The sequence below is a fragment of the Crocodylus siamensis genome, chromosome 7, assembly GCF_052110815.1.
Source record: "Crocodylus siamensis isolate JL-2025a chromosome 7, ASM5211081v1, whole genome shotgun sequence".
NCBI lineage: Eukaryota > Metazoa > Chordata > Crocodylia > Crocodylidae > Crocodylus > Crocodylus siamensis.
In genome coordinates this window covers 13571615-13596240 of record NC_143401.1, presented here as the reverse complement: position 1 = coordinate 13596240, position 24626 = coordinate 13571615, and the positions used below count along the sequence as shown (strand labels likewise).

The 24626-nt window shown below is 47.9% G+C and overlaps 1 protein-coding gene across 3 annotated transcripts in view; it reads left to right on the top strand.

Annotated features, from left to right (window-relative positions):
* PKIB (cAMP-dependent protein kinase inhibitor beta) overlaps window positions 1–24626 on the top strand; it is a 51885-nt gene that overhangs the window by 7134 nt on the left and 20125 nt on the right. Inside the window, exon 2 of one of the 3 annotated variants that reach the window (XM_090057596.1) lies at window positions 6872–7061. The exons of the other annotated variants lie outside the window; for them this stretch is intronic. The gene's annotated coding sequence lies outside the window, so the exon portion shown is untranslated. The remainder of the gene's footprint in view (window positions 1–6871; window positions 7062–24626) is intronic. 3 annotated transcript variants of the gene reach the window in all.

The window sequence follows — 24626 nt, the reverse complement described above, 5'->3', positions numbered from 1 at the left end:
GATTTACACTGTTTACCGCCATTGGTACACATTAGTTTCCTGGATCCACATGGGGGGAAGTAGGCACGTGCGTCCAAGTTTGTGAGAACCACTACTGACCTCTGTTGGCACAGGTTCCTGGAAGCGGGGGCTGGGGGGGGTTAGGAAAGTGAGAGCCATCTCCTAGTTCTCAACTGTTCCTAGGCAGGACAAGGTCTTTCTGCATCATCATTTCACAAGCTAGGTGGCTGAGAGAGTTGCAGGTGGAGATTTGGCCATGGGGGGTGGGGCTAGCCAACTTGAGTTGAGCCTCCTTTCTTTTTTGGTAACAGGCTTCAGGCAGGTCCTTTGTAGCCCAAGAAGGAAGACCTTTTCACCTTCCCTCCCAGGGCTTCATTGCTCCTTCTCCCTCAACTCTGCCTTGGTCTCAGCAGCTTTCTTCTCCTCGTAAGTGTTACCTCTGCCCACTCAGAAGTCACAGATAATATTGTGCAACTGGAGCCATCCCCCACTACCTCCCATGACGGCTATTGGGTGCAGGCAGGTGATACATTCTAGTTCATCCAGATTGAAAAACAAATAAAACAATGCCATGAGCAAGGAGTGCTGAAAAGGGAGTGAAGTGCTTCCTTGGGAGGCCATGGCTAAAGCTAAATCTGCAAATGGTGTAAATTGGATTAGCTCCTTCAGAACCACTTGCACTGCAGCACTTTAGTCCATCTGAAGACCTGGCTCCAAATGTGTTGAGTTAGGTTATTGTCTGCCAATGAATGGCTAAGCTCCAGGAACTCCATTGTCTTTTATTGGTCATTTGTTGATAGATGATTGAGGTAATTGAACTGGACTGGAATTTTAGAAAAATATTGAAGAGCAAAGTACCCATCACCAGAGATCCTGGTTTTCTCTGATTACAAAAAAAATAAACCCCAATTTTTGGATTTAAAAAGGAACCCCAAATCCACATTTTTGCATGATTAAAATGAAACCTCACTACATATATCGGTATATATTAGAGATATATAATATTATATATCTATATAGAGATATAAGTGGGGTTTCATTTTAATCATGGAAAATGTGGATTTGGGGTTACTTTTTTAAAGCTGAAAATTGGGGATTTTTTAAATTGGAGAAAACCAGGATCCCTACTCATCACTGTAAAACTCCAACAGCAAGCTTTGCTCATGAGCTAAGCGTGAGTTATGTAAGTGTGTTGAATCTGCACATGTGAAGCTGAAGTTACTTTCTGTTGAATCTACTATTTCCAATGAAGGTTTAGTTTTACTTGATGTCTCCAATATATTCTGTGCCTGCCAGTCTGGTAGCACTTTCTTAGGCTTGTGGCTGATGTCATTTATTTATGAAGGCCCTGGGACAAGGGACAAATATAACACTAAGAGTTGGGAATTCTGCCCTAGGGGATTCACACCGCAATGCAACAGAGACTTGCTTGCTCGTGTACCAAAGCACGTGTGCAGACAGCAGCTCCATATATGCTGTCATGCTTATTTGTGTGCATGTGGCTGATAAGTCTGCATGTGTGCAAGCATGTATTGTCAAGGGTCACGTGTATGAGCTGTGGGTGTGAGGGCATATCCATTCTGCATATCTACATGCTTTAGTTTGGGGTGTGTCAGTATATATTGTGTAACTATAAGCCAGTGGTTCTCAAAATGTTGTGGGCTGTGTACCACCTTTTTAAGTTTCCTGTTTTGCTGTATGCCTCTCTGATTCAGAGTGACACAGAACAAGATGTAATACCTTATGTCAGTACAGCAATACTAAGAACTTGGATACCTCGAGAGAGCTTGTAACATTGTCATTTGCTTTTATTTTTCTTCCTTTTCCTTCATTAATTTTCCTTTTTCCCTTCTGCTTTCCCATGCTTTCCTTTTGCACACCCTCTAAAAGTCCCCCGTAGACTCGCAGGGGTAGGTGTACCTCAGTTTGAGAAACACTAGTCCATATCTCTGTGTGTCTGTGTATGGACACATATTGATGGCTCTGTACTTTGGGGTCTTGTGGGTGTGTGTATGCAGCTGAGTGATGGGTAACTGTCTGTGTTGGGGATCAGGTGTATATTTGTGTGCAGCTGTGCAGGTACACACCTTTTGAGTGTATCATGTGTTTTGAGTGTGTCTTGTGTATGTCTGTGTGTGTAGTTTTAGGAAAGTGCCTAGCTTTGTGTGTGCATCTAGATGCATGTGTACACTTCTCCTAGTGTCTATGCCCAAGGTTTGTTTTTTTTCTTATTTGCTCTGAAGACCTCTGGCTTGTCCAAGGCTGTTCTGTGCACTGAGGGAAAGCAGTCAGGACAGTTCTAGTCCAGGGAGGACTCTGGCATAGCCATAACCTAGTCACGCCTAGAACAGCCTCTGTGTGCAATCTGGCAAGGCCATTCTACTTTTCAGGGCCTAATAATCTGTCATTTTCCCACAATAAACAGTAATTACCAGAATATTGCTGGTGACTTCTCTGTGGGCTTAGTCTGTAATAGCAATTGTGGATCTAATTAGCATGCAGGCTGGCAGGCAGGGCTATTGCTGGAGGGAATGATACAAGCAGTTTGCAATTGCAGGGCTGTTCCCCGCGGAGCATTTTCTTTCTCCAATCTGGATTTAAAAGTCCCAAGTGAAGGAATGGCCAGTCCCTTCTTTGAGGAGATGCTATCACAACTATGTTAACAGAGATTTTGCCATTAGGGCAGTTTTCCTGACATACTACCTACATTATTTTCTTCTGAAAGGGGATGTTGTCAGCCTAGAAATCCCAGAGTCTTGAACTTGCTGTCCTTATGCATGGCAGCTGTAGGAGGCAGAACTGAGAGCAGGGAAGGCATTTTTCTCCTGAGATTTCCAGTTCGTGTCTGCTCAGCATCACTCTTTCCCAGACTGCTCCGTCACCTAGGTAAGATCTCCGGAAGGCCTGGGCCTGAAACGAGGCTTCTAGTTTCCTGGTAGTGCTTTGTGCTTTGAAACTTGAATAGTCCCCTCTGCCTTTAATAGCAGTTCCCCAGAGCCTGCAGAAAGAGTATCTGGAACCTGGTGGGGAAGGGCCTGGACAGTGCGATAAGGTGACACAGTGACTCAGCTGCACTGAGCGACTTCAGTGGGAGCTGCTCCTATGGAAGGCTTGGAAAACAGGGCCTTGCGTTTGGCTGATCCAGAAAAGAGGTTCCTTTCAGTGAATCGGTCTCTGGTCTCTCTCTGAGCCAGGTTTAAAACATTTTTAAAGCAACCAGCCATCTCAAAATTGGGAGTTGTGTCCAGGCATGTCCTCAAGGAGTCCCTGAAACGGGACTTTTGTCCCAGATTTGGACAATTGGTCTCCAACTTTTCTACAGCACCTGGCAGCATCCTGAGCAGAGGCAAAAGTAATTAACCTGGGTACGGGGCAGGTGAACATGGCTAGCCTGATTCTGAGGTGGGAAGCAGAGTAGACCCATAGGAGCCCACTTTAGCAGCTGCACTAACCAGAACCAGAATTGACGCTCTGGCTCCAGAGGTTTGTGGAGCTTTCAGGAGCGTGTCTGGGATGTTGCTACTGACAAGTCAGTTGCTTTGTTCATTATGTTCTGCAGAATGAGAGTAACGCATACCTGGGGGCTGTGAGCATGAACTGATGTCTGCGAAGTTCTTGGATATGCGTGGCTCCCAGGAGCTATACTGACACTTCCTGTTATAAGACTTTTTTCAAGTGCTTTTAAGTGGGTGTCTAACTCTGGCTGAATAAGGTTTTATTATTTCAGCAAAAGTGGTTCAGTCATTTCTCAAAATGAACTTGAGGCTAATGAGCATATTGTTTTGGCCATGTTAAAATCCTGCCAGGTGTTTCACTGAAAGGTTCTAGTGCCTTCATATTTCGAAGAAGGGTCTTGACATTTGGCAGATGACTGCCCTGATGACAGGAACCTTTAACTTTTCCCAAGAAGAACTACTGAAGTTTGGCCATATTATAACCCCTTGGGAAAGCTCTACTCATGTATGCTCAGTCAGGACCTGTTATAATTTAGAAACTAAATTTCCAGAAGATCCCATCTGTACCCAGCATGCTTCAGTCTAAGCTTGCAGGGGCTGAGAGAGCATTTCTTTTCCATTGCTACTGGTTCAGGCTGGAGTGGAGCCAGGCACAAGAGCTGAGAGCAGAGAGACTGTCTCCTGGGCTAATGCTTCCCCCTTGGCACTCAGGCAGCATGGAGTAGGAAACAGCCCGGCACAAATTCACGAGGTGAAGAGGCTGGAGGGAATAGTTTAAGACAAGGAGCTTGGGGAAGAGACTGAAACTCAAGTTAGAGAATAGACAGGGAGGGGCTGGGCAAGGAGATAGGAAGAGCTGGGACCTGAGGAGTATTAAAACATGGGGTGAAGAGAGACAGGACTGGCAGAGAGACAGGTTGGAAGATGTGGATCAGAAAGTTTGGGAGAAGGCTTAGCAACCTTGTAAGAAGGATGAGCCATTGCTTGTAACCTAACCACTGCCTCAGGCTGCTGATCCCCTCTATAGCACCCCATCTGCAGCACCCCAGCCCTGCATTCTCTGTGCTGAGGGATACTGGCTTGCCCCACTACTGCAGCCTCTGCTTCCTCTCTCCACAAAGCACCGGTGATGGGGAGTGCTGAATTTGGCTGTGAGGATAGGCAGAGGCTGCAGTAGTGGCTTGAGGGAGCAGCCCTCAGCTCAGAGCAGGGAGGGCTGGTGTGGCTGCAGTGGCTTAGGCACTGCAGGGAGGACCAGCAGCATGCAGCAGAGAAATGCACATTGCAAGGCAGAGAAGGTGCCCCTGTTGCTGCATGGCTACACAGGCTCGATCCAGTCTTTGTATAGATTGGATCCAGCCTGTGGACCATCAATAGGATGCCAGCCCCTGGTTTGGAGAGAGACAGCAGTGTAAGGGTCTGTGACCACTGGAGAGCACTCCCCCCCAGGATCTAAAGTAGAACCCGAGATCCCCGAGTCTCAGCATGGTTCTGCCATCAGCAAGTAACCCTGGCCAAGTGTTTGTCTCACCTTCTCTGGGTGGCTGGTCAGCACAGAAGATAACCACCTAATACTGCTCACTTGGCTCAAAATATTGGAGGATTGTGTCATGTAAAGGTGCTCGACCTTTTGGTCACATAGGCCAGATGACGATAGGCATGGGGCTGATCAGGCCCTGCACCTCCTCCCTCAGCCCTGCACCCTGAATCAGGGGCACATGCTGCTCTCCTGGAGCCTGTATGTGGGATCAGGACGCCGTGCTCTCAGATGGGGGTCCTGCACCGCCACCTGGGGGTCCATGCTGCCTCCCTGAGCTCTGCACCACTTTCCCAATGCCTTACTCCACCTCCATCAGCCCTATGCCATCTCCCTCAGCCCCATGCCACCATATCAGAGCCCTGTGCCACCTTCATCTGGCCCCTGTATGCCCAAATCGAGCTCTGGGCCTCCTCCACATGCCAATCTAGTGTGCTGTCAGGGCTCCCCACAGGTCTAGAAACTTGGCAGCAAAAATGTGGCAGTTTCTGCCATCACTTCCATGTCCCCAAGTTTTTGGACCTGTGGGGATCCCTGGAAGCCAGATGGCATGGCTCCATGGGCCAGATTGGGCCCACCGCCAGGGACTGAGCATTCCTGATATAGTGGTTTTAAGGTCTGGAGAAAAACCCAGTGTGGTTGCTAAAGCTGTTGAGTGCTGCCTTAGAATTTGACCCCATCGCTGCATCTCGTACAGTGTTCCTGTGTGGGGAAGTTACTTAAAGCAGGATGTTCATGGGTGGCCACTTGTTGCACGTTCCTTGTTTTCTGAGAGCCCAGCTTGAGACCCCACAATCTGGTCTGTGGAAGTGTTGAGCACTCGCAGCTGCAACTGAAGCTAGTGGAAACACTGGTTTATAAACTGCTTTGTCATGTAAAGTACTTGGAAACATCAAACTTCGGAGTCTTAAAGTGGGTTCCCAAAATCATTTCTTACTTTTGACCCTTATCTCTCCATCTCAGCTCCCATTGGGACGTTGCGGCACCCTCATCTCACAGGGGTGTTGGGAAGATGCATTAATTCATATTTGTGAGGCACTTGGATACCAGTGAGAAGTGAAGTAGAAAAGCCCAGGGGAGCATGAGTATTTCTTGCCTTCTGAGCAGCATTTGAACCATGTGCATTAAATGAGAAAAAGGCCGTGCTCTGAACAAGGAGAAAAGAACAAAATGTGAATTGACGTCCAGCACTCATTACCACGGGAGGCTATAGAGGCAGATAGTATAACCAGGTTTCAAAAGGGATTAAACAAAGTTATGGAGGACAATTCCAGTGGGGGCCATTAAATAAAACAGTCAGGGACATATTTTCTGACATGCTTAAATCACTGATGTCAACCATAGCATAGAGGGTATGAGAGGAGCTGTATCGTTTGAGGCATGCACAGTTCATATACTTTCCATTTAAAGCATCTACTGTTAGCCACTGTTGGAAGCAGGCTACTGGGCCCCAGTATCGTACATCTTATGGGCTTCTGATATTACAAATAGCTTCTTATTAACTGAGCTCTATCCACCCTATGCACTGGGTGAGACCAGGCTCCAATGGAAAAAAAATAGCACAATATCAGACTGTAGCAAGGCATTGTGTATGTGCACGATGGAATTAAGGTTGCAAGGGCAACCATCATCCAGGCAAGTCATGACTGTTCGGTGCTTGACTTTGCAACCCTATGGACCGGGGGGTGAGGTGGGAGGGTGTTGTATGTAATTATTGTAAGGCTGGAGGCCCAAGCCCTTCACATTGGGATCATTTTGCTTAATAAGACAGGGAAAAGTTGTTTGTTACTAGAGCGATGAGTATGTTATAAATACTTGGGTAAATAAGCTAGCTGCTCTTGTTAATGAGTTCATCCCGATTCTTTCTGGCATCTTTTAGGTTTGTCCTTCAAATGTTTGGAGGAGCTTACGGATTTGATGTCAGAGAGTGCAGAAGCCAGTTTCACTGTTACCCTTGAGCAGAAGTGGTCTGATTGTATTTTTACCATTTTAAACAAAAGCGACAGTTTATACAAACATACCAAAATCCTGCCTGGATTGCCTTAGTTTGGAAATTTGCTGGCTTTCATGTGAGTATTAAAAATGTTGTGGCTGAGCTTTGCTATCGTATTAAAGACTGTGATTCACAGGGCAACAGCATGTCATTTATCTGAGTAACTTGATTTTGCAGCCCACAGATTTCAGCGAAAGACATCTCTCTTTGTCTCCTTGTTGGGAATCAAGAGTAATAGATGAAGATAATTAGAGTTGCCCATTTTAAGTTCCTTGAATCTAGCTGTTTGTGTTGGAATGACGCTTGAATACAAATATTTAACTGCCCTGCTTCCAACTGCCTCTCTTGTGGAAATGAGATGTACTGCACGATGCCGTGCCAACAAAGGGAAGCTTTTACATTCAAGCTAGATTGGCAGCTGAGTACAAGAGACTCTTAAGTTTTATTTTAAAGATAAATAGTTTCTAGCCTTCCCAATTGCAGAGGAAAGCCTGAAAATGTGCCCAGAAGGCTCAGAAACCAGCTGGCAAATAAAAAACCTAACATGTATAATTATGATTATGATTACAAATCTTACGATTTTACAACCAGTCTCATAATTCAGAGAGGCTGACTCATGATTCCTGAACGCTGGGATTGGCCACATGAAACAAACCTGTGCTTACAATGCTGCATGGTTAAAGTAGGACGAGAACAGGCGTTTTCAGCCTATCTGTTTTGCAAGCAGGGTCCTGAGCATCCTGCCTTCCTAATGGTGATAAAGGGCGGAGGTGTCTCAGTGGTCTGGAGGGAGGTTGGTATAATAGTTACCATGGAAGAAGTGAGCTAGGGTCTGTTCCTACTTCTGCCACTGACTGGGGCCTGATCCAGCACCCACTGAAGTCAGTGGGAGCCTGTACAGACAGCAGGCATTCAGTCAGGACTTCATGGGACTTGTCCACGAGTTATTTCTCTGGGGTCTGGTTTCCCCACTGCCTCCTGGTGATGATGCTTATTCCGTAGGAGGGTGGTAAGGTTTCATTAAATGTTGTGGAGCTCTTTGACGTGCTTGCAGAAGTAACTGTGCTGGCAAGGGGTTATCATCAATAAAGAGTGTTAATGGTCAAGGGCATATTTGAGGGGTATATTGCTCACCTGATGCGCGTCCCCTGTACCCAGGTTTTTGTTTCCCATGGATTGTAAGGCTTATGAAGTGCTCACTCACATCTTGGTTTGAGAGAGCCAGTGAAGAAACAGTTTCTCACCAGCAGAGCTTGGTACAGCCACTTAGCCACATGCTGGGATCCTGTTACTGGAACTGTAACATAATCAGCAAGACTTTAGGGCTGTCAGTCCAGCACCTTTTACTAGCTCTGAATTCACTTTAAGAAAGAAAGAAATACAATTATTCTTTGATAACATGGTAAATTGAGGCCTAAAAATCCCAAAGTGGGTTTGATTGAATGAGAGCCCATTTCCATCAAGTGTTGAGGATGTCTAATACAAACTCCCTAGACAAGCCAAGGAGCAGGCGCGATGTTTGCTTTTCCAGCATCCCATTACAGCAGTACATGGAGTTTTAAAGCATTGTTTGTCAAAAAATCGGTTTACTCAGCAACAGAGATGGTCAGAACTGTTCTGACAAAACAAGGCGGCCTTTACAAACGCCAGTCTGCGGAGCCCAGAGTGTTTCATTTGAAACTTCCCGAGTTGCTGAATCCAAGGAAAGGTCCTGAGGGACCTTGCCTGGGTATCTGGTGGCCTGTCCTAGGCCGTAGAAGCTGCTGGTCCTTGGCCTTGAGGCTTGCCCACCAAGCATATCTGTTCCAGAGGCAGGGGCGGGGTGAGCCCAGCATTCCTGCAAGTGGGCCAGATTGCGTTTGCCCAGTTTGGCATCTCCGTGGACTTATACACCCTTTCCATTCTGCTCAAGAGAGAGAAGTGCCTCTCCCCAACCCTAAGCACTGAAGTGGAGGGGTATTTTCCCAGGGCTGCTGAGTTTTATGTACTGAGTTATGCATTGTGGTTGTGCAGTCCCCAGCCTGGGGTCTGCCGCGGTTACAGTGCTGGTGCCACGGGTGGGGTTGTATTGTGGGTGGGTGCACTGTATGAATGCCATACCCTGCTAGGGATGGCTTGCATGCTGGAGAGCTTGGGCATAGTTGGCAACAAAGGAGACAGTAGTACTCTCCACTGAGAAGTGACAGCTTGATTGGGAATGGCTGCTGTTATGAGCCAAGGTCCAGCTGGGGCTGACCTGGTCCCAGTCCCCAAATGGACGTAATCAGACAGTCAGGCTGAGTCAACCCACATGGAGAAGCCCTTCCCACACAGGCTATATAAGCTCAGACCAGACAGCAGAAAGCTGCCTGGGCAACAGACTCGCCTTACTGTGTCTCTGGCCTGCTTAAAACTCCTAAATCTGACTGTGCTCTGGATCCCTGGCTTGTGCCTCCACACTCTGGACCTCTGGCTTACACCCTCCTGCCTGTTTCTGCTTGCTCCCGTTCCTGTCTTGGACCTCCCTTCCTAGATCAGCTGCTTGCCCTCCACATGATCTTGACTTGACCTTTGGCTCGATATCCTAAACTCAGACTGATATGGAGCTTAACCATGGCTTATACTCTGATAACGCCCTGGCCTACCGTGTTCCAGTGAGGCTGACCACATACGACCTGGCCCACCGCCTTACAAGTGCAGTCAGCTGGCTGACAGAGGCATAGACCATAGTGGCCAAACTTTGTCCGAACAAGCGTCTTGTTGTCAGTTCACAGACTGGCACAATAGGGAGCATGTGGCATCCTTGTGTTTGCTGTGGAAATACATCCCAGGGAGATCACAAAAGGAAACTAAGGGCTTGGAGGGATTCGGTGAGTGTGGGCTTGTGTCCTCTGCAAAGACCAGCCCAAATGTTCCCGTGTGAACTGAATATGGAGAATGGTGGGTCCAAACAGCAGAAAATGTGGGGCAGTCCTTTTTTGACTTTTCTAAACCTTCTCCTTGTTACTTTTGGCCATAGCCATTTGCGGACTCCAACAATATGACCTAACCCCCAATTGCATTTTGGCAAATAAATCCTGACTGGAAAAGCCTGCCTAGCTCTAATGGCTCTTGGTGCACTGAATTAGGACTGCTGATGGTGGCTGGATCCACAGGGCATTTCCCACAAGCTGTCAAAGACCTCGGAGCATGACAGCTTCTGGCATCTGTTGATGGGGGCAGGCTTTGAACTGGACAGCCAGTCCCTACAGTCTGCTTATTTCTGTGTCTTTCCATTCCTTAGGTAAGTTTCTTTTCAGGATTGATGAGTGTGTCCAGTATGGAGAAATGGGATCTAGTTGATTTCCTCGCCTTCCTCCCTGGTTCTTCTTAGCTCTCAGGGATCTAGTGCCTACTTGCAGAGCAGAAGTGGCTCTCCTATTGAGGTGGGAGGCGAGGGCCACCAGTGGGTCCACAAGAAGCAGGACGAGGCCTTTGGACCCAGGTTGTTCGCAGTGGCGACAGATGACAGAACACGGAGCAATTGTCTCGAGTTGCAGCAAGGGAGGTTTAGGTTGGATATTAGAAAAAACTTTCTCACTAGGAGGGTGGTGAAGCTCTGGAACGGGTTACCTAGAGAGATGGTGCAATCTCCGTCATTGGAGGTTTTTAAGGCCCGGCCTGACAAAGCCTTGGCTGGGATGATCTGGCTAGGGCTGGTCTTGTTTTGAGCAGGGGGTTGGACTAGATGACCTCCTGAGGTCTCTCCAACCCTAATTTTCTATGATGCCGTGATTTCACCTTCTCTGTGGGTGAAATTCACAACCCAGCAGAAAGCCCACCCAAGGTCTGGGCACCACAGAAATCCCAACTCAGCCCATGGGGAGAGCCTGGAGCTGTGCTGGGACATCAGGATTGCTTTAGGCTGTACTGGTTAGCTAATTCCTGGCTTTTACAGATCTGGCCTATCTCACCAAAAGCAGAGGAGGGCACGAGGGGACTTTCTGGGTTCAAAGTACAAGCCTGTTTGCTTTTCACATGGTATCGCCATTTCTTTTTCTTGCTGCATTTCCTTATTACCCAAGGTACTTGTGCACAGACAAGAGGCTTGGCTCTTTCCCCAGTTCCACTTGTCTTCCCACTTGCTCCCAGTAGGAAGTCACGGAGTGCAGATTTGCAGCATTGTGTTCTGTTCCATTCTGTCTGCCCCGTTTTCATGAAATGTCTGGAACCCAATTATTTTCCCTCTCTGTCTTATCAGAAAAGCATGGGGCATTTCTATAGGATGTGGGTTTTGTCAGAATACTTAGAGTCACTCCTGTTATACAGTTGGGCATGTTGACTTGTTCTGGTAGGATGGTGCTGAGGCTGTTCACACTGCCTTGTTACTGTGAGGTTATTTGTGAGCATGCAGCTGCCGCCAGAGACTGTTTTCCAAAATAGACCATGGTACCACTTGTCTGGAAGGTGCCTAGTAAAACCACGTGGCTTTTGCAGACCGAAGCCAGAGAACAAGGCGGCAGGACGTGGGCTTACAGACCTGGAGCCCTGGCTTCCAAACCCTTCTAGAGGGCTCAACCCGGTAGAAAGCACACCTGATTATCTCCCCCAAATGTCCATCTAAAAGCAAATGCTTGCTTGAGGGAGCACTGTGCTTCAGACTTTTGGCTCGTGTTTAATTATCACCAGCTGCTGTTCCAGTCCCCAGGGGCCAGTTGGTTTGTTTGGTGGTTGTTTGTCTGTTGTTAAATTAACCCCACAGGGTTTTCCAGTTATGTGAGCTCCCTACTTATTTTTCTGGCTTTAGCTGCAATATTGTCCCAATCCCGTGATGGAATCAGCTGTTGCTCTCCTATTCTGCAGAGCTCATCCTTGTTCACCTTTAGATTTACAGCCCTTGATTGGGGGGGAGGGTGGGGAAGAAATCCTGAAACCCTTTCATTTTTAATTCTGCTCAGCATTGTTTAGCAACAGTGACACTTTCCACAGTAGCAGCGCTGAGGGATTCATCTGTGCACTGGGAGCTTTCTCAGTCTTTAATGAGAAGCACCGGGGTGTTGATAGATAGAGCCCTCTTCCAGAATCTCTCTTGGGCATCTCAGTTAAATGTGTCAACCCTTCCCAAACAATATGGCAAGTCTTGTTTTCTTCCCACCCCTCAGCAGAACTGTAGCACTGTTGTCAAACTTACTGGGTCTTCAGTGGATGCACTGGGAAATCTCTGACTGTGTTTATAGCCAGATTAACCATCCTGTGGGTTGTGAAGGAGCCAATATGATGGGACAGTCAAGGATGAGAAGGGTCTGTAGGACATCCGGGCCCCCAGATCTGCTCAGTGATGGCTGTGATCCAGTACCACATTAGAACTGATGAACACGTTTCACTGTACAAACCCCAGATGAGACTGAAGCCAGTCCCTCGGTGTTGTGCATGTCTCTGTCTTTCTCTCTCCAGCCCTTAGGCCATGTGAAGAAAGGGGATAGCAGCTGTTTCCAGGATGTGCCCTGGACTGAACTGTTTAGCATTTCTGAAGTGGATGTTGTATTACAGAAGCCAGGAGAGCCCTCTGAGATATCCGCTCTTGCAGTGTAAGGGCAGAATTTTTCCATACGGGACATTTTCTACTGCTTTGTACCAGAGACCTTTCAGTGCCTGGTTCAGTTGGGTGGGGGAGAATTATGCTGACCATTGGAGAGTGCATATTTGGTGGGGTGGGGGGGTGAGGGAGAGAAGAAGAGTCTTGCCTCCGCTTTCCTCACTTGGGTGGCTGTGGTTGCGGCTGCAGCTGCAGTTGCAGTCGTGCAGCTGCTGCTGGAGGACAGGCAGCGGTGCAAGCTCCCTACAGGTCTCTCCTGATACCTTGTTTGCTCCTCCTCCTTGGACATGGGGCTGTGCCTCCCATGGCAAGGCTTGGTGGGGAACATCATTTCACCTCCCTCTTCCCCAGGTACACTGTATGGGATCAGGCTGTGCCTGCATGCTTCTTATGCTTGGGCTACATAGGGCTGTGCCTGCTCTAGCAGGCTCTTGGGAGGAGAGGGGCATACTGGCAGTCCCTCTAAGGCAGATGATGCCCTTCATCCTCCCTAGTTACGCTACTGTTTTATACAAATGCTTTGCAAGTGGGGCTGTCATATCACGGCAGAGCTAGCAAGTCCTCAGCCCTCTCTGAGTTTTCTGTCCATGTAATCTTGTTGGGTGTCAGGCCTTGAGCTGTTTCCTCTCCTGGGATGGCTCCTGTGATAGTCTCCTCTCAGGAGCTCTTTGCCACAGTGTCCTGCAGATCAACCTGCTAACGAGTGGGTCTGCCTGGGCTCAGGGCCTGGGAGTCTTCCCTCTAGGAGTCTGTGCTTAGTGACCCGACAGCTCTCTTCAACCAAAGTGTTGTTCACTAGGCATAAACCAGAATGTAAGAAAAACAAGAGTTTAAAACAAGTCTGCCTCAAAGGTCTACCATCCTGGGAAGGAGAAAAGAAGTCCAGGTTTTTCAGAAGCTCCAGTGGGTGCCTGTCCCAGCCTGGACAGCTTCTTAAAAGCAGTGGACTGACCACTAGCGAGGGATAGACAGAGAGTGTGAGCATGCGCCTTTACAGCTCCTTACAGTCCTTTTGATCTTTAGGATCTAAGTACTAGCAAAATGTGTTTTGTGATGTGGCTATACACAGAAATGGGATATGCACTGCAAATGGCTTGCACTTGGTTTTCTACCTACCTGAGTGTTTGCTAAGAGGTGTATTTGTCAGAGCCATTATTAGGCCTTCTTACCTGTTACCTTACCACCTGCTATTAAGGGAAACCAGTATTATTCCTGGGGTAAACCAGGAGCCAGGTCACATGTAGTTTTCATGTGGAGCAGCTCCAGGTTTGGTCATGTGGATGTCCACCAATTTTTATCCTCCGCAGCCTCCCAGCCTCTCCCTGTGAGGAAATCTCCTTGTGCTGTACACCATAGCACCTAGTTCTGTCCCCTAAGTCTATTTTGGGGTATAAACAGACATTGCCAAATGAAGCAGATGAGTTGTGCTGGGATGTGTCCCAGTACAATTGATCAGCTTCATTGAATGAAACAAATGTCTCCTCTTGTCTGGCAGGGTCAGGCCCCTGCTGTTTCCAGGGTTTACCCATTTCCAGACATGCCCTCAGTCAGATTCCCTGGGCATGCCTCTGCAAGTTGGGGGGAAACTGGGGTTCCCTGTTTGCAGAGGTACCCCCCAACCTGGAGCAAGGCAGAGTGATACGCACACCCAGGGAATCCCCTTCTGGGCCCCTGCAAATGGGAGGACCTGGGCAAGTGCTCATGGGACTTCAGAGGCCTGATCCTGCACGCCCCAAGAATGGGAATTCCTGAGGTATGCAGGATTGGGCCCCTGCACAAAAGCCCCCAGGAGCACCTGCCAGGGACAGCTGGAGAGCATGGGCTCCCTGTGCTCTCCTGCCGTAAAGCAAAGAGATGCCCACCAAAAATAAAAGTGCCACAAATTTCTACCACCTGTCATGGCCACTCAATTTTGGGCATTTGTGGTGCAACAAGAAGCCTACGTGTCTGTTTGCTGGGCCTTTGTGCCACCGTGAAAATGTTTATGGTAGCATAAAAGCAATATGAACTTCCAGGCTTAGACAATTCTGTTCAATGACACAGGTGGGTGCCAGCACAGTTTCTTCCTCATCCTTCCACACTTTCCCGTAACCCAGGGCTCCTGGGCAGGAAGAACCCTGACCGACAGAAACTAAGTTTGTTGCCATTTATCTCCAATGTAGAATCCATCAGTAAGATAGTGCTACAGCCCCATGCTCTGCTTAAAGCCCAGACACCTCAAAGCAAAGGGAACGGCTTGCAAATAAAGGCAGGTGGAGACTGAGTGGAATATATGAGAAAATTATAAGAGAAAGAAAGGCTTGCACTCAGCGTGGGAGCCTGGCGTGAGTGACACAATCCTGCTCTTGTGTGCTTTGATGTCACCGCAGCCCTGCAGAACAGGATGGGGGGAATGGCATGTAATGGGCCATCCTGCTGGTTGCTGAGCACCTCTTGAGAGCTGTTGAAAGTCCCCGGCCCCCAGTGAAGCTGCTGGATTTGGTGCTGTTCAGCAGTTTGTAGGAAGTTTCCTATGTGGATGAGTGAATGCTGTTAATCATAGGATCTACTTGGAGTTAATGCTGCCAGTTATTAGTGGCTGTCCCGAGGAGACTGCACCTCCTCACTAAGTGAGTAGAGCTGTGGATGCTTGAAGCTGAAGGAGCCGAGTTGAAGCCTGGCTCCCTGTGTGTGTGCTGTACAGTCGTCATGTCAGCTGGCAGCAGGAGGGGATCTATTACAGCGCAGCCTCTGGACCATAACTGGGGCTCAGTTGGGGCGAGATTCAGCCATGATGGTGTTCTTCTGGCTCTGGGAGATAATTAACATAAAGAAGGGTTTGGTGGAGGAGAGTTGAATGATGAGGAAAGCTGTGACAGACTCCAACAGCAAAGTTGCTTTGTCTTCAGTCCCCCAGGAGCCTGGAGCACTGCTCCCGGCAGCCTCTGTGCTCTGAGCCCATGCAGCGTGGGAGGCCAAGGGGTGGGAAACAGCCATCAGGGCTAGAACAGACCAGCCCTGTCTGGAGGCCATGTGGCCACCGTTTAGGGGAGGAGCATTCAGACCCAGGCCCCCAACACTGCATGGTGACATGTCTGAGAATTGTCCTAATTATCATTACTGGATCACAGGCTAGATCTCCAAGCAGCGTGCACATTATGAGCTGCAGAGAGACACCAGTACAGCCCCGGCCATTTCTCCATAGAAGTAGTGGCTGTTCCCGGCCCCGGTGATGTAATATGGTCCAATTCCAATGGGAGCCCCCAGGGGGCCTGAACAGGTTGGTGGTGATCGGCTTTCTGACACAGGAAGTTTACTAAGAGCGTCTCTCCACCGCCTTCTCTTGTACATGTTCCAAACCCCTCCTGGAAGGGGGCCAGGGATCCAGCACTGCTGTAGTTCTTGCTAATGATCACTTTGCATCTTTGCCTCACTGCCCTGCAGCTGGCATTTTGCTTTCACCTCCAAGGCAGAAATGGTTTTGATCATTTCACTGCCAAGTTGAAGTTCTCTCCTGGCATTTCTAAGTAGAAAGCTTGGGAGAGTTCACAGCATTGAAGAGGAATAAGGTGCCCGGCTCATCGCTCTGTGTATATGTGTCAGATTGGGGACATGTTCAAAAGTCTTTCTCTGTTTTGATTTTAGCTCTGAAGAGCAACAAGGGCCTCCTTTCCCTTTCAGCTAGACCCATAGGCAATGAGTAGAGGAGAATGGGGGGAGGGGGAGCACATACCCCATGTGAGATTGGCCATCGCTGCAGCTGCTGCCGCTTCTGCAGGCAGTCACCACTTCCCACCTGTCCCCACCCCTCACTTGTGGCCTCTGTGGACAGTGCCTGCTCGCCACCCCGCTTTGCCGCTGTCACTGCCGCCAGCGGCTGCGGGTGGTCACCACTTGCCAATGCTGGTGGCTGCAGGCAGTCCCCGCTCGCCACCATGGTGCCTCCCCAGTCTCGGGAGGCACCAGTCATTCATGGCCAGACCCATCGCTAAAAAGGAGCAGGCCCCCTGCCTGCATAGACATTGGATTACCTTGGGAAGGTCTGCTAGAGCCGATTCAAAGCTCCTTGGCATATAATTCACTCCTTTCCCTCTACACAGCATTGAGCTGGCTTGTCTTCAAATCCTTTGAGCCAAATAGCTTCAAAATCTGAACCTGCTTCTGCTCGTTGGTATACTGCAGCACCTAGTCTCACAGCTTCAGCTTCCCTGCCACGTGCACCCCTGACATGCCAGGCCATTCATGTGGGACATGGAACTTAAAGCTGAGGCCTGCAGATTGTCTGGACCAGGTCAGAAAAAAACATCCCTGCAAGTTTCTTGACATATGTCTTCACTGTAGTTTGCTTTGGCTTCTACTAGGTTCCTGTCTCAGCCCTTCCTGTCCACACTCAAAACCTTCTCACTTGGGTATAGCAATGCTTTAAGCTGGGTCTGCCCCACAGAGTGGTGCTGGTATAGCTGTGCCAATTAGGAGTGTGAAAAGATCACCCCCCTGCCCCACTCCAGCCACCATAGGCAGGCCAGCAGCCCCAAGCCTGGATTTAGCCTTGCCCACAGAATAGGTTTCTACTTTCTTGACTTGCGCTGTTCAGAGAGGTGGCATAGCTGTGGCAGCAGGAGTATGTAATACAGTGTAAGCCATGTTAAGCAGGCTCATGGGTGAAGTGCCTGAGACCTGGAAAAGAGCCAACATAGTGCCCCTCTAAAAGTGGCAAAAAGGAGGACCCAGGGAATTATAGACTAGTTAGCTTGACTTTACTGGAAGTTACTGGAGCCAGTTATAAGGAAGTCCATTTAAAAGCACCTTAAGGAGGAAAAGCTGATCACAAACAGCCAGCTTACATTTGCTAAGATCAAAGTGTGCCAACAAATTTGATCTTCTTTGACAAAGTATCTAATTGGGTGGAAGGAGGGAGTGCAGTGCATATAATGTACTTGGATGTCATTAAGGTTTTTGACAAAATTTCACATAGACTTCCCATGCAAAAAATTGGAGAAATGTGGGAGGGACAAAACTACTACAAGGTGAATAGACTGTTAGTTTAATTGGTTTAAGCAAAGAATAATATTACATGTTGGAATGGCAAGAAGTTTCAAGTGGAGTCTCACAAGGGTGTGTCCTGGATCTAGTGATCAGGGTAGCACCATAGGATGGCTATACACGTGCAGGGAGGCTGCTCCAACATACTGTAATTACAGCATGTTGGTGCAGACTCCAGCATCATGGTATCGGCCTTCCTACACTAAAAAATGGTGGCAGGGGCACTTTAAAGCTTGTTCAACAAGATTTCGTTAGTGCCTCCACCACCATTTTTCAGTGCCAGATGCTGACACACGTGACCTCTGGGTGCTTTAATTAGAGCGGCTCTTGGAGCCCCTCTAGAGCACGTGTATAAACGTCCATAGAGACTAGATGATTCAGAGAGGCATAATCTTCTGCAGGCAGCAGCGTATTTTGTCAGATGCTATGACTAGAGTAGTAAAAACCAGGAGTCCTAAACAGAAGGGATTTAAATACAAAGAATGGGAGAGGAGGCAGTGCTGAGAGGTGAAGGTGGTTTGAATAGGTCAACAGGGATGAAGAAGGCTGTTAAAGCTTTCAGGGACATAGGAGCAATCAAAGCTAGTACAGGTAATGGGACAAGAATTCATAATCTCTGTTCAGACCATATTTAACACAATCCGGTCTGTGGATGATTTCTTGTTCAAATTGGTTTTTTAAAGTTTTGTTGTTTCAGGTCAGCAATGGGATGTCCAGGGAGGTTAAAGCATTCACCCACAGGCTTTTGTGTCTTTCTAGAACTGATGTCATGTCCATATCCATTCATTCTTCCACACTCTGTCCAATGCAGACCACAGAGGAGCATTGTAAGCAGGTAGTGCTGTATATGCCATAGGAAAGGAGCAAGTGAATTAATGTGGATATTATAATCTATGTTGTCTGGTCCAGTGATGGTGTTGTCTGTGTTGTTAAGGGGCACAGCTGTAATCTGGGTCTTGGACAAGGCCTGATGGCTGGGTGAGAATTGGAGGTAGGTAGCCTATTGTTGGAGAGATGTTGTTTGTAGTTGGAGGCCGGTGTATAAGCCAGGATAGGCATGTCTCCCAATGCTCCTTCTAGACGGTTGTCATTTTCTAGGAGGGGCCATCAACGATGCATTCCAGGTGTTCAAGCCGTTAGAGCCAGTGTTTATTAATGATTTGGATACCAGTCTAGAGAATCCTGCCCCAAACCTGAGGTTGGTTTTAACTTTTTTATTATTTACAAATACAAATTAATTAACCCAGGCCCCGGGAAGCCAGATTCTCTGGTGCAAAGGTCATGATATGGGGTGTTGCAGTGGTTTCCTTATTAGATTTACTGCCATGTTAATAATTCACATCAGTCTGCTGTTGGTTATTTAGAGAGGTACAGGTGTATAACTGCTTACTTGGTGGCTCCTCAGACACTGGTAAAACCTGTTTTTAAAAGTGATCTAGTATGAGGTGCCTCAATTTCTCAATCACAGGCAGCACGATGTCCAGGTATGACAAGCAAGTGCAGCTCTCCCTGGACAAGGAGACACCTGAACAAGAAATCACGTGGGAAGTTTTAATGTAAGTGACTTTGACTAAGGTCATGCCACAAGACAGTGGCAGAGCCAGAGAAAGAGCTCAGGAATCCTGGAACTGCATGCTGCACGGCAAAGGGAGGCAATCGCTAGGCTACCTTACTCCCTGTCAACAATCCAATGCATTTCACTGGGAGATTAAGATCTGTTTCTATTTCACCATAAAATATCCCCATGAAAGTTATTAAGATGTAGGCCAGGACCAGTAAGAACCCCATCCATGTGGCCCTAGCTATGCTAAGATTATGGGAAATCAACCCTGCTTAGAGAGCCCAGAAATGACCAACCACCAGGTACTGCAGAAACCCAGGCAGCTGGCTTCTTCCCCTGGTCCCAGGGCCTCCAACAGCCAAAGTAGTCAGTGCAAAAACTTTGCTCTGGGTTATGTTTATTCACATTTATGAAACACAGTTAGCCTTCATTACACAGCCCAGCCTTGTTGACCAGTGCTGGGTTAGATCGCTAAATGCTGGGGCTCAGGGGGCCGATCAGCTTTCCAGGGGTAGTGGATTAATCTGGAACCTCTCCAGTGAGTGCACAGCTGGGCTCTAGCCCTAGCACTGGAGAACATGCAGCAGAGTGGTGCTCGTTCCTGGGGGCTGCAGTTGTTTGTGCAAACCTTTGTAGGGCTCCGGGGAACGGACAAGTTGTGCTGGGAAAGCAGGCGGCCTCAGGTCCCACCTTGGGGTCTGACAGCTTAAGCTGGGCTCCAGCTTACTTGTTCTTGGCATTGCTTGCCTTAGGAGGTCCAGGAGGAGTTCTGCAGATGCGTGTGCATGCTGCTGTGCTACGTGTCTTCCCATCTGGACCTACATTCATTAGCTTTCCTGTGACCCCATGACACCATCCAGACATGAACGGGTTGCCCCACACAAGGTAAACATGAGCAAAGTTAATGCTGTTGTCCCCACTCCTCCATGGGGCCTGAAGCCCAGAGGATGAAATACACTCCAGATCTACTCCCAGCCCAGGGGGTCTGATTTCCAAGTGTGCTGGGCACCCCCAGCTCCCACTGAGCTTCCAGCTGAGCTGTGCATGCCCAGCACCTTGCAAGTCAAGCCAGAAGTTACTTGTGCAGTTACATGGCTCTGGCTGGCAGGACATACTTCCCTGACCGTTGCTCGACAATCTGGGCACGGCCTCCAGCTTGACATCTGAATACGTATGCCAGGTCTTCAGTCTGACCCAGTCAGGCCCTCGCGGTTCAGAGCACATCAGCCTGGACACCTGGAGCCAGCACCTGCCTACAGATCAACCTTTTCCCTTTCTACAAGCTGCTGGTCTCCCCCGCTCAGCCAGGCAAGTTCTTTTCTGTGCCGCATGCATCCAGGTCACAGGAAGGCTAATGCAGAGCTGAGGAGACAGATGTGGAGCAACAGGGATGGTTGTGAAGATGGGGTGATTCTTCTCTCTCATCAGCCCATCTTCCTCATTCGCTGGGCTCTCTGTCTTTATCCGTGTCACAGCTATTCTAGGAAAATACCCTTGTCTCCCGATCTCACCCTCCACGGCTCTCTCTTGCTCAGTGGGTCGTCTCATACCCGGGAGCCCTGTGCTGGGGGAGGCCACAGTGGAAGCAGCTTGTGTTTTGGTCTGGCAGGGTGACAAGGACTTGGAGGGACACGTTTATTTCTAGGTTTTGAGGGGGGAAGGAGCATGATAAAGTCAGCTACATCCTGGCAGTAAGAGGAGTCACTTACAGAAATCTTGCATTTGACCCACGGCCTGAAGGATGCAACATCCTGTGTTATTGATGTGGTGATTTAAAGCAAAATCTTCTGTCCACAGGGATTGTGCTTTATTAGCTTTGCATACAGAGTGAACAGGCTTTTTGTGTAATAATAATATACCCCACTAGGCACCAAGGCAGCATGGGGGAGGGGAGAGAATGACTTGGTAGGAGCTAATGAACTGGCATTCTTGCCGTTCATTAGCTGGGAAAGCTCAGGGTTTCATGAGCACGGACAATAGGCGTGACAAGGTTTGGCTTTCATTGCAACTCTGAAGTAACGCCACATTATCTAGTGCCCAAGCTAGGGGGAAACTGGGATCTTTGTTCTCCAGGACGTTCCAGCATTAGCAGCATCTCTTCTTGATGAACCAGAACGACAAGATCAAGCTCTGAAATTTCCTTTGCTGTGATGTTTCCAAAAACAACAACAAAGTGATGTGGACCCATCCCTGTGTCTTGTTTTGCTACCACCAAATTATTTGACTTTTCGACTTGATAATGTTGAAATGTTACCATATAATAGAAAATATTACCTCCAATGTATGGTATGAAACCTCAAAATATCTATATTTACAAATACAGAGACATACCATCTTCACCAATGTTAATGTAATATAATTTTTCGCACAAAAAGGAATTGAGCTGATAAGTCAAAAGCAAAAGTGTTTTTGTTTTTGTTTTTTACCATAATGAAATGCAACATTTTGATATTAGAGATTTGTATACACTTTTTCACATTGAAACTTTTGCCACAGAGGACGCACTCCTACAAAACAGTTCAGTTTTCACCAGACTCTGTATTCTGATGGAGAACAATTCTGCCAAAAAATTGCCAACCAGCTCTGCCCTGAGGAGTTGTCCCCATACATCAACAGACCCTGTGAGAATGACAAGAGCACTCAAGAGTTTGACAGGGTGGCAAATTATATAGCCAAAGCATTTTCGCCTTCCCCCACAACCTTAAGTGTTTTGGCCCATGCTAGAGCCTGGAGGGACCAATCCAAAGCGCAAATGTGCTTTTTGTTGGCCGAAGTCTTATAGTGTTTAGACTCCACATTGTCTAATGCCAAAATGATCCTAATTTGGTAGGAAACGACTTCTGTATTCTATACAGCTCACAAGTGTAAGGAACTAACGACATCTCGACTTATCTGGTAGTTGACAGCAGCAGCCGGGATCCCTTTCAGTCAAAGATGATCATTCCCATAGGTCAAGCAAAGGGTTATAGTAGAGTTGCCAACCCTCCTGGATTGGCTGGGATTCTGCTAAAATCGGCATCGATCTCCCGGTGACTATTGAAAGCAATCCAGGAGATTGATATTGTGAACAAGCTGTACACTACAGTTAATTAATTTGTCATGTTGCAAAAAAAAATCTCCTGGAATAGCTTCAGAGTTGGCAACCCTAGATTATAGATGAGTCTGCTGATGGCTAAGAAGGCTGATCCTAAAGCTGCAGACTCCCTAGCAAATGCCACAGGTGGTCGTTAAAGGGAGGGTCAGACCACAAATTTCTCGGTCTTGTTTCTTTTCCTTCCATTTCTTTTGTTTTTCTGTTTCCAGGATGAGATGATATTTCTCAAAGTAAAATGTGCCTTCTCTTACAAGGCGTCCCCACATAGCCCTGTCCCAGGCTAATTTTTCCCAAATTTTGGTGTCAGTGCCAGGCTTGTTTGCCTTGAGGGTGTCCTTGAAGCGTTTCCTTTGGTCCCTGTGCGTCCTTTGACCTTGGCTGACTTGGTGACCACAAGAAAGATGGAAAACAAAATTGATGCAATCATGCAGCCTTGCTTGATGCCAGTTTGAATGGTAAAGGGCTCCGTAGCAGAGCCACTGCATAGGGTGGAGGCAGTCATCTGGTCATCAAGGAGTCTTAGGATAGTGATAAATATCCCTGGGCGGCCAAATTTCGTTAAGATCTTCCATAGAGCCGCACAGTTAACAGACTTGTAGGCTCATCAGATCAATAAGATCACCAAATCACTAGTTCCTGGTAGTGTTCTTGGCATTTTTCCTGGATTTGCTGGGTATCAAAAATCATGTCCATGGTGCCTCCCAGTGGTCTGAAGCCACGTTGAGACTTGGGAAGGAGTTCCTTGGCAAGAGGGAGCAGTCAGTTCAGCAGAATTTGAGCAAGGATCTTCCCAGTGGTAGGGAGGATGGCAATACCTCGATAAGTCTGGCTGTGGAAACTATTTCCCTTTTTTTTTTAATGGTGACAATACTGACACTCCATAGGTCAGTGGGGTTTCCCTCGGTGTTCTAGATTTTGAGAAATAGTTTGTGGGGCTTATTGGTAATAGTTTCCCTGCCAACTGTGAAGACCTCAGGACAAAGCTTGTGTTAATGCTCTGCACATTTACTGAGAAAAAGGATGCCATTGGAATTGGCCTTGCCCACTCCTTACTTCCCAATGGTGCCCCTCCACATGTTAAAGTCCCAGCCGACTCTGGCATTGACGTTTCCAAGGTGAATGATCGTGTCCTCTTTCAGGATGATGGTCAGGATTGCATCAGGGTCAGCATAAAACTGTTCTTTCTGTTCTTCCTCGGCGTTGAGTGTTGGGGCGTATGCACTGATGATGGTAGCAAATGACTTGGTGGTCAGTTGGAGGTGAAGAGTCTTGAGGCACTAATTAATGCCAACAGGGAATGAAGTCGTTCGAGTGACAATCTGGTTCTTAATGACAAAAATCAGTGTCGTGTATTTTGCCTGTCATTTGTAGGTTTCCCGTTCCAGAAGAACAGATAGCCACCCCTTACTCCCTCAGTTGCCTTTCGTCTGCACATCTGGTCCCACTGAGAGCAGTGGTATCTGTGCTATGTCACAAGAGCTGCTGGGCAACAATAGCTGTTCTGCATTTAGGTCTGTCAGTGTTCGGGTCATCTAGTAGGGTTTGTACGTTCCCGGATGCAAAGGGCAATCTTGCGTTTTGACCGCAATTTGAGTGATCTCTCTGGAAGCAGCTATCCAGTTGGGTAAGGTAAAGTAGGACAGCCTGTGTTTGGGTCACCTTTTCCAGCCTCCTCCCCATGTGTGGTGAGTAGAGGGGATCCTAAAAAGGACTGCTAAGTCATGATCGCAGCTGCTGAATCACCCTCCTGTCCCATACCAAGGGTGAAGCAACCATCATGTGACCACCTCCTGTGTGTGGATCTGTGACTAGGGACTCCCAGCAATTACTTCATCTTTCTCCATCACCAGTTGTCCATTGCTGCAGAACTTTGTAGAAGTTATGGGTATTAGTATTGGTTATTGTAGTAGATGTTGCACCAGTGGGAGAAGCCTGTGCGTGTCTTGTTTTACATGAGGATGACATTATGCATCGACAAGCGCGCGGATCTTGGAGGAAGAGAAACCTGTGTCCAGTGGCAAGGGGATCCAAGACAACTGGGGTTACTCCTCCACTGCAGTCTTCATCTGCCTTGGCAGCTGTTGAGAAGTCTGCCTTCTGCATCCACCTGCTCCACCACTGAGGTCTTTGTGTTGCGTTGGACTGTTCTTCATGTAATACCTTACCTTTGTCTTTACCGCCATGGGTGACTACCAGGAATACAAGACTCCTGACCGTGTTGTTCTGAGAGTCAGTGGTACATGCAGTAGTATTCTGTAGAGGTATCTGGTAGTAATTCAAAAGGAACAAAAAATCATTTGCATTGTATATAGGACCTAGGGAAATGCATCACTTTGTGCTCCTGCTACTGTTTGGTTTGCCAGCAGCAGTCAGGCACCAGGTGTTGAACCCTGTTCTCCATCTCGCCTCT